The sequence below is a fragment of the Eschrichtius robustus genome, chromosome 6 (assembly GCF_028021215.1).
Source record: "Eschrichtius robustus isolate mEscRob2 chromosome 6, mEscRob2.pri, whole genome shotgun sequence".
NCBI lineage: Eukaryota > Metazoa > Chordata > Mammalia > Artiodactyla > Eschrichtiidae > Eschrichtius > Eschrichtius robustus.
In genome coordinates, this window is record NC_090829.1 from 73,409,839 (window position 1) to 73,419,901 (window position 10,063).

At 44.8% G+C, this 10,063-nt stretch overlaps 1 pseudogene; it reads right to left on the minus strand.

Annotated features, from left to right (window-relative positions):
* Positions 1–9,431: 9,431 nt before the first annotated feature.
* LOC137765698 (ubiquitin-conjugating enzyme E2 L3-like) lies at positions 9,432–9,833 on the minus strand (annotated as a pseudogene).
* Between the last annotated feature and the right edge of the window lie 230 nt (positions 9,834–10,063).

Below are 10,063 nucleotides of genomic sequence, written 5' to 3' on the forward strand. Positions count from 1 at the left end.
GTCACTGGTGACCTTGACAATAGTAGTCTCTGTGGATAATGGGAATAGAAGTCCAATTTGAGTGTGCTGAGGAAGGGATGTGGAAACAGCAAGTCAGTTTTGAAGTTGAAGGAAAATAGAGAAATGAGTTTAGTAGCTGACGGGAGACATGGAGGTTGAGGAGGAAGCTCAGGGCATGCACATGGGGCTGATCCAGTAGAGGAGGAATACTGACGCTGTAGGAGAGCAGGGTGGAGACTGCAAGAGCAATCCTGAGCAGGAGAGAGGGCGTGGGATCCAGAGCACAGGTGGAGAGGCTGGCTTTTGAGAGGAGCAAGGGTTCTGGGCCCATAGAAACAGGAGGGGATGCAGAGGGGAGGCAACCAGATGCAGGGAGGTGTGTAGATCTGGTGGTAAGAAGATGTGGGGTTTTCTCTTTGTGTGACTGTGGTCAAGTCACTTATCTTGCTGAGATCTGTTGGAGAAACTCAACAATTCTGCTCTGATCATGGTAAATGGGTTTCCTTGAACACAGTCACTCTGCTAATGACACCTGCCTTAACACCTGCTTCATTTATTAAGGGACATAGTGGGGAAGGGGCAGGGTTCAACCTAGGACTAATTATAATCATAGCTCCTGACTATTGAACACTGCAACACCAGGTCCTGTATAGGTGTTTTCCATATATTAGCTCTAATTGTTACATACCCTGCAAGGCAGGCATTAGTACTAGACCCATTAGAGGGATGAAAAAACTGAGGTAGGAAGATGTGGTCATGCAACTTTTCTAAAGTGATGAAGTGAGAATTTAAATCCTAACGTGTAACTCCAAACCCATACTTTTAACCATTATGTTCTACTGCCCCAGCAACAGAAAGGGGTAAAAGGGTTCACTGAGAGATTGGCCAGGGGTTTAATACCTTCCAACCTTCTCAGCAGAGAAAGATGATACCAACTGCTTACTAATTCCTGAGAAATGTTGAGGCAAGCAGGAGGGCTGAGTTTTCTGCACCAGGCTCAGAAACTAGTGTTCCAGACTCCTTGACAAAGGCCACCTGAAAGCAGAGGAATTGAACCCATCCATCTAGTCTATCATCCAACACTGTCATCCAACAAATTCCAGGAGCTAGGACGTCTGCTACCAGTTACCTCAGTCAACTTATTGTGGCTTTAAGCTTTTCCAGATGTTTGCTGGGAAACAATCTTTGTCCAGTTTTGTAATCCAATATAGACTGAGGCCAGTTCTTATGAAGATATACAGGGCCGGCAGGGCCACCTCCAAGCCTTCTAATGGGACCAAAATTCAGGATTTTTTTAATGCAGAAGCAGTAAGAGCTCTGTTTTGATTTTTTAATTTTCTAAGATAATAAGTAGATTGGTGGACAGAGCTTGGGTTCGGAAATAGGGCGATGGGGTTCTTGCCTCGGCTCTCTTACCTCTTAGCTGGGTGATTTTGGAGAGTTTCCTGAGCTTTCAGTCCAGGGTTTGACTATCAGGTGTTTGTAATGTGGAATCCATGGGTCTCCATGGGAGGTTGATAGAATCCCATTTCAATAAAATGGAATGCTTTTGCGATCCTGTTTTGTTTTACAAATTTATGGACATTTTTGCTGAGTTGTCAGTGGGTCCATGGCACAAAAAGGGTAGGAACCTGAGAGAGGATGTCTGGGGTCCCTGCTTGATTCGACATAATTTCCATGAACATACCTTCTGGGAGAGAAATTTCTTTAATGAAGTCCAACTGAGTGTGCAGGAGTGAAGGGCAGTTTCGCAATGCTGGTGAGAGAGGTCAATAAATAGGAGGTGATGGAGCGTCACATTTGGGCTGGGGCCCAGGTGACAGAGGGAGAGAGCCAGACTCCAGGCTCTCACATGCTATCTTCATCTGGGTAGAGAGGCTGAACCATCACACACTTAGATGTGTATTTGGGGCGCACCCCCGAGAGGCAGGAGCAGCCTGCAGACTGAGAGTCTCAGGTGCCACGTGCTGCCTCAAGGGAGAAGATAAGAGGGAGGGAGAGGGTGGCAGCAGGAGGAGAACCATGACCTGGCCCATCCTTCTACCTCTGTGTTACTTTCGCTCCTGTAACACAGTTTCCGATAATAAAGTGATGGTAGAATAAATAGAGAGTTTTCACTGACTGATGAGCCAGCTCTCGGGTACTGTCTAGACACTTGTTATGCTGGGTACTCTTCATATATTATCTCCTTTAAGCCAAGAGCAACCATGAAAGGTAGATATAATTATATCCATTCTGTGGAGCAGAGAACTTGCTCACAGGTTAGTACTTGCCCAACATGATGCAGCGAGTGGCTGAACTGGGATTCATAACCACTTCTGAATTCATCTTCTCGTGAATGGGAGCTACTGGCCAGTCTCTTGGTCCAAGGTAGTCCCTCTTACAATGGGACATGCCCCACTTTGAAGAACAGGATTTCTATGTCTTCATCTAAGTCTTTAAGGAAATGACCATTTGATTTATTGATTTATTATGTACTTTGTCAAAAGTGGTATTGTTGTACTGTGTCTGGAGTTTTGTGTTTGGCCTGGAAGCCTCCTTTTAAGTTTTCTGAAATACAAGTAGGTCCTCATTACAGCGATGAAGAGAGTATTATTGGATTTGAGAGCCACAGCATACTCCATTAAGAATGGCAAGTGGTTTTCCATGGGCTACATCTCCTGGAGGGAGCAAGTGGGTGTGGGGGAGAGGAGGTGACTGAGAACCACAGATTTCATTGGTTTCTGGGTTTGGGTGGAGGCTGTATAGTAGATCTGTTACTGACTCGGGAATACATCAATGCATCCCTTGGTCTTGCATGCTTTGCATGGGGTCTAAGACCCTCTATTTCAGAATTATTGATGGAGTGAACTATTATAGTATTCTTTTGTGCTTTTTCCCCCAAATGTCTTGTGTTAGTGACTCTTCCTTAGTCCAGTGGTCCTTAACTCTGGTCACATACACCTGGGGTGCTTTTAATAAGACTGATTTCTGGGCCCTATCTCCAAAGATTCTGACTTAGTAGATCTGTGTGAGGGCCTAGGCATCAGTAACTGTTAAAAGCTCTGCCAACATAGAAAACAAACTTATGTTACCAAAGGGGAAAGCGGGGGAGGAATAAATTAGGAGTTTGAGATTACCAGATACAAACTACCATACATAAGATAGATAAACAACAAGGTCCTACTGTGCAGCACAGGGAACAATATTCGATATCCTGTAATAAACCATAATGGAAAAGAATATGAAAAAGAATATATATATCTATATCTGAATCACTTTGCTGTACACCACAAACTAACACAACATTGTAAATCAACTATACTTCAATAAAAAATAAAATTAAGAAAATAAAAGCTCTGCCAATGATTTCAAGGTGCAGGGAGGTGAGAACCACTGAGTCATTGTCTTGCTTGCCTTTTGCCATCCTGCTTGCTGCTGCTCCCTTACCTGGAAGGCCTCCCTGCCTTCTTCACCTGGTCAACTCTTGCTGGTCCTCCAGGAACACTGAAACACTGGTTGGGCTCTGTGGCCTCCTCTGTGCTCCCAGGACTGTTTGCACAATCTCTCTCTAACACATCCCCCAGTGTTCTAGTGTGTGGTTTGTCTGTCTTCCCTACAGGGCTGTATGTGGGACGGGATGTGGGCTTATTTCTTTGAAGCTCCAGCTTCCAGCACGGTGCCTGGCACAAAGTAGGAGCTTGGTAAATGTTTGTTGAATAAGTGAGGGCATGAAACTATTTGGAGGGAAAGAATCAGAAATGTGGCCAGACACGTCTGGTCCTTTTCCGTTCTCTGGGGGCCCTGAAGACACATCAGGAGAGCTTAGGATGAGTGAGTTTGGAGAGGTCTGAGGCTGCACGTGAACCTCACATTCAGAAATACACGTATTTGGTTTTTGAAAAGGTCTCCCGCACCTTGTCATAATATATACCACAACAAATATTGAAGTCTCAGGGGTTCAGCTCCAGCTACCCCTGTGTAGCCATCACTCAGCCCGTAGCGTCTGCTCGGCTTATGAGTCAAGCTCTTTGTCCTTTACAGAGATGTTGGTTCTGTCTCAGAGGAACAAAGAAAACATTCTGACTGTGAGAGAATGGCTTTCAGGGTTTTCCTGACGCAGCCCTGGAGAGAAGACACTTTTATTTCTATCTGTTCAGTGGGGACGAGTAGAGGCACGGGTGTGTCCATGGCCTTCAATCATGAGTTTCACATAAAGACACCGCTGGCAGAGCCTCCTTGGGGTGGGTACTCTGAGGTTTTCAGGTGGGATAGTCTTATCTTTAATGAAAATAGAGAGGGATGAGGAGGAGGAAAGCTCTTTCTATTAAGAACCTACCCAATGGCACTCAAATACTATTCCAGGGACTCTGTGTGCTAATTCATCTACTCCTTACAGTAACCCCGTGAAGTAGATATTGTCTCTATATTATTTTTACCTTTGAGTCACTTTTCTTCAGTACCTACGTACTTTGTCTCCAAATATTCTCCATCCAGCCTCCTAAATATCTATTTCATCCCTTCTCTGTTTCCCCAGTGGCAATACCTTACCTCAGGCCGCCATCTAATTTGACGTGAGAAGGTTCAAGTGTCACTAAGTTCATACCATATGTCACAACCATAGTGGGAGCTGCATTTGGACTTGGGTCTTGGAGTAAAGGGACTTCCTCTGTTGAGTCAATGATTCTGAGACTTACCAAGATTCCCTTGAGGTTTCTGACTAATCCCCTTAGACTTCCTTCTGTCTCCCCCACCCCAGGCCTAAATCTTTGACCTGTTCTCATAAATCAATAATTTATTAATTTAACAAATGTTTACTGAGCACTTCGTAAGGACAGTCATTTTGCTAGGCACCAGGAAGATGAGATGTACAAGATCAGATCCCTGTCCTTGTGGACGTTGCTATTCTGGCTTCTTTCCCCTCTGAGTAGTTGCTCTGGTCACTTGTTTCTCAGCTTCCCTCACCTGGATCAGTGGCCTTTGTAGCAGAAGCTGAACATGGCCATTAACCAGACAAACTCCTGAAGACTCAGGATCTCTGCACCCTGCCGTGAAGGGCCCTGGGCAGCTCTGTTCTGCCCATCCAGGGGCTGCAAATTGTCTCTTACCTTCCCCTCCCCCAGCCATATCCACTCGAGAGATGGGCAAAGCTTAGGGACTCTTAGCATCTCAGGGCTCAGCCTTGCAGGTACCACTCTGGGTAACTTGGGACCACAGGGGACCCTAGTCTCCAGGGAAAGAAGCCTGTTGACCTGTCAGCCAGAAATCCTTTTATCTTTGGTGTCATGAACTCTCAAGTAAACATGCCTTATATACATTTTGCCCTAAATGATCCAATGTCTGCTAGCACATTCTATGTCTTTGGACTGGGCTGCTTTGATGTAGTTAGAATAACAAAAATTTAGGAAAACAGACTCAACTTTTAAAAGAAAAATATGTGAACGAAAGCATTGGTTCATCAAATCTGCTTCAAAGGGAGATTTCAATCATGACCAGAAGGCCCGTGATTTTCTTAAAAGGTTCAAGGAAGGGCTCTCCTGAAGAAAGTCTGCTGGGCCTGAAGGACGGTCCCACCTCACAACCCTAAGGGATGAACACACACACGTTGTCTTTTTTCTGTACATTTGGCCTGAGATGATCCTCAGGTTGTCATAACTATTCCAGGTTGAGAATTTCACTTCATTGAGATTTACCCTAACTCACTCAAAAGAACCCAACAGATGGTCTAAAGATTTAGGCATCAACCTAATTCACCCCCTCCCCTTTTCTCCCACTAGCCAGGGCCCAGAGCTGTGGAATTTTCCAGAAGCTGGTGCCTCCAGTTGAGGGGAAGTGACTGGATTTCCCAGGACCTTCCCACTTCAGGAGGGTTATTTGAAAAGATATCCATGGCCTGCTTAGGGAATAATTACAAGTTGTGGTGTGGGGATGTGCTTGGGCAGGGATGGCTTCAACTGAGGCCCTGAGGGACTGAGTTTGAAACAGGGGAGAAGGAAAAATTTAAAAAAACAACAACCAAAAAACAAAAAACCAAACAATGGTACAAAGGAAGCACTGTTCCCATGAACAGATGGAGTGGCGGGGTCAGCTGAGCCCAGGTCGCTGTACCAGGCCTCCCATAGCATCTGTGCTGGTTTGGGAGGAAGCACATCTCTGGTCCAGGGACAGCGTGGGCCAAGGAAATGGCCCAGGGGATAAATGGCTACATTAGGACGTCCTGCAGAGCAGAGGGATACCCTTAGGACTTTAGATTGGAAAACTGGATAAATGGAGGGGGATTTCTAGCTCTACTATAGGAGTCCTGCAGTGTAGACTGCCAAATAGAATAATGCAAGTGGCATAGTGAACATTCTGGCTTGAAATACACAGCTTAACTGCTACCTGTTCAGATTAACCAGATAACTGCCAGATCTTCAAGTCCCACAGGGATCTGTGGACACAGGCATAGGAGGCTGCCTTTAGACTTGCAGCTGCTTCTAACATATGTGATACACGCAGACATGTGGTTATTCTGTATGCTCTTTAAGGCCTCTTCCTTTCCTGAGCGTCTAAAATTTTAGAGACCTACAGCTAAACATGTTAGGGATGAGTCATGCTGTGAATGGTCACCAGGTGGACAGCAGAGGGAAGGAAGGATTCAAGTGACCAACCTTGTCCTCCATGATACTAGACCCTACTCAGATCCCTGAGAGTGTCAGGGATGAGGGAGTTTGTAGTCTCCTCTCAATGATGTTGTAGCCAACGAAGGTTTATCCTATTTTGTCTTATTTCAATTTTGGTATCTTGACAGGCCATTACTATTTACAGCCAAGAATCAGTGAGAATCTCCATAACAGCTCAGTTAAAGAATCCTCTTCATGTTAGGGCTTCTGGAAAGAGCACAGGTCTGTGAATCAAGACAGAAGGGTTCTAGGCCCAGCTTTGTCATCAATCTGTGGCTGACTTTGGCAAGGAACTTCCTCTGCCCAGATCAAAGTTCATCCTTTCTTGCCACTAACATTCTATGACTGTGATTTGGTACCTAGTATGGGAAGAAGACAAGACCCCAGGCAGGTCAGGGGAGTCAGAAAGGGAAGTTGGGGGAAGGTTGTATTAGCTTAGGAACCATTAAAATCCTTGGATTCCTACATAACTCTGCTTGCATCTTTAAGTCCACTGGCCTCACTCTACCTCCCAAACTGTCAGCTCTGATCAGGGCCTGTGGGCTTCCTCAGAAGCACCAAGACTCACTGGGTCCCCATTTCTTTTATGCACCCACCATGGGGGTAGAGAGTCAGAGAGATAGGCTGTGAGGTGAGAAAGGAGGCCATGTGGAGAGTGCAGTTGAGGAAGATGCTTCCATTTTGAAACCATTTGCTGCAGGCCCTCCAGCCTCAGCACCAGGAGAGGACTATAGTCATGGATAAATAGCATATGCTGTTGTCTTAGATGAAACTGTTTATATGAAACAGGAAATGCAAACACAGGTTCTGTTTTACTGCACTGCATTTCTCTGATGGGGATAATAATAGTTGTGCAACCCGGAGTGTGGTTATTAAACCCATCCTATGGTCACAAAGAAGCTGTGAGAAAGCCAACAGGCACAGACTCCCCAAGGCAGTATTTGGAGATTTTGCAAATTTCAAACTATTTTCCTGATGAACTGTAGTAACCCACCACGAGACAGAAGAGATGAAGTCGAACTCCAAGTACATTTTGTCCTCACAGAGTTTGTTTTAACACCAGAAGAATTTCTTCTGTGTGTTTTTCTCATGGTCTTACCCCTATGAACTTGTTTAGCACTGTCTAGTGGACACTTGGTAAATATGAAAGTCTCCAGCACAAAATAAGTGTTGAGAATGGGAACATTCCAGGATTCCATGGGTTAGTTTATTTGCAGGACCCAAATGGTCTGGTTGGTTCCTCCACCAAATTGAAGAACTGATTATTTGAGGAGGGTTTATCATAGATATATTAATTATATATCTATGTGATTGTGTGTGGCCGAGAGCTGAGGTCCTTGGACTCCAGGAGAAAGGCAGACTCTTTATGATAAGCCTCTAGTGGTCAGATCAGAACCAGCCTTGCGAAGTTAGTGAGAGCCCTGAGCTGATCTGGAGAGCATAGAACGAAGTGCTTGGCTGATTTTGGACAAGCGTTCTTTGTGGGAAAAAGAGGTCACTCTCTCATCTAGTGCAAACCAAACTTGGGACACAGACACGTACATACAGCGTTCCTGCAATTCTCCCCGTCCAAGAGGACTGCTCCTTTCCCTTCCACATGCTTCTCAGGCAGCCAGTTCCCCTTTGCTGACTCTCCCTCTGTCTCCATCTTCACTCCCTTCCCAAGACTGCCCTTGATGCTCATTTCACCCACTTTTGCCTGGATACAAATGATGGGAGATGGCAGTGAGCTTGTCCTCAGTCCAAGCCTTCACTCCTCAGGAGGGCCCTGGGCCTAGCTTAGCTGAAGCACCCAACCTGGGGATAAAATAAGGAAGAAGTCTGAGAGAAGAGGAGAAGCAGAGGAAGACCAGGGCTGTGACCTGGGGACAGAAGTGAGTTTTCCTCTTATTGACTCACCTCTACCAAGAATTAGGGCAGGAGGAAACATAAAATTTAGCTCTCCAAAGTCTAGAATGATCTTAATCTTCCATATCCACTTTACTGAGGACACCTCTAGTGATTTGTTTGGAGATATTTGGGTGAAGAAATTTTGATACTTTTTTATTGTCAATGGGTTTTAACCTGCTATGAAAATAGGGATGAATCATAAAACTTGGTCCTCAAATATGCCCTGGTTATAATTTTTTTTTTAATAAATTTATTTTGTTTTTGGCTGCTTGGGTCTTTGTTGCTGCGCACGGACTTCTCATTGCGATGGCTTCTCTTCTTGCAGAGCACGGGCTCTAGGTGTGTGGGTTTCAGTAGTTGTGGTACGTGGGCTCAGTGGTTGTGGCTCGCAGGCTCTAGAGCACAGGCTCAGTAGTTGTGGTACACGGGCTTAGTTGCTCCGCGGCATGTGGGATCTTCCTGGACCAGGGCTCGATCCCATGTCCCCTGCATTGGCAGGCAGATTCTTAACCACTGCGCCACCAGGGAAGCCCATGCCCTGGCTTTAATTTAAAGCCAAATATTCAGTTTAGTTTTCTTTTCTGTTGTTTCGGTTTTTTTTTTGCATTATACTGCTTATTAGATCCATGACACAGTGGTAACCACATTTTTCATGTCCACTGACACCATTTATTGATATCTTTTCTTTTCTTTTTCTTAGAACATCTTAAAATTTTAATCCTTTCTTTACAGGTTACCTAGACCACTTTTGATTATGAAAACTGTAGAAAATTAGTAAATGCCGCAAGCAGATGCTGGGCGGTGGCACATGTCAATTTTCCATGGAGTCCTGCTTTTTGGGATATCTGAATGCACTGCTCAGGGTCTCTGCTCACACGCTGGAATCAGTTGTGGCAGATTTTAGTCCACAGGTCGCTTTTCCCCATATTTCTCTGTAAACTCTTCAATGTTCTTACAGAATCTTTTACTGTCCTTGTGCTGGGGGGTTCATTTGGTTGGTTTTGGTTGCTGGCTTCCAGTTTTTAGCACTAATTACCAGCAGACAGACCTGCCCTTTTTCATCCATGTTCCGGGTGATAGATCTTCGATTTAAATGTGATCTTTGGTAGCTTGAATGGGTAGTCTGCTGGAAAGTTGATTTCGATTCTGAAGGCCCCCTTATCAATATAGAGGGTTGTCAGGAACCATAAGCCCTTGCCAGGTCAACAAATTAGCTTCATCAACCTAGATGTAAAGGAAGTTTTTCATCTCACATTTGAGGATGTTTTCAAGCCCCTTCATCAGCCTCCTGCTGGCTGCCATCTTGAATCTGGTGCCGCTGCTGGCACCTTGACATCTTTTCTTTTATATTTAGGTCTGTAATTCTGCAGATACCACACATAATAAATGGAAAGTTATCTCATTTTCTTTATTGCGTTTTTGTGGACAAATAGAGGGTCTTTTAGTTTATATCAAGTATAAAGATCAAAGAAAGTCTAATTTAAGTTGAAAACCAACAACATTTGGCTGATCATAAACTTTCCCAGGGTGCT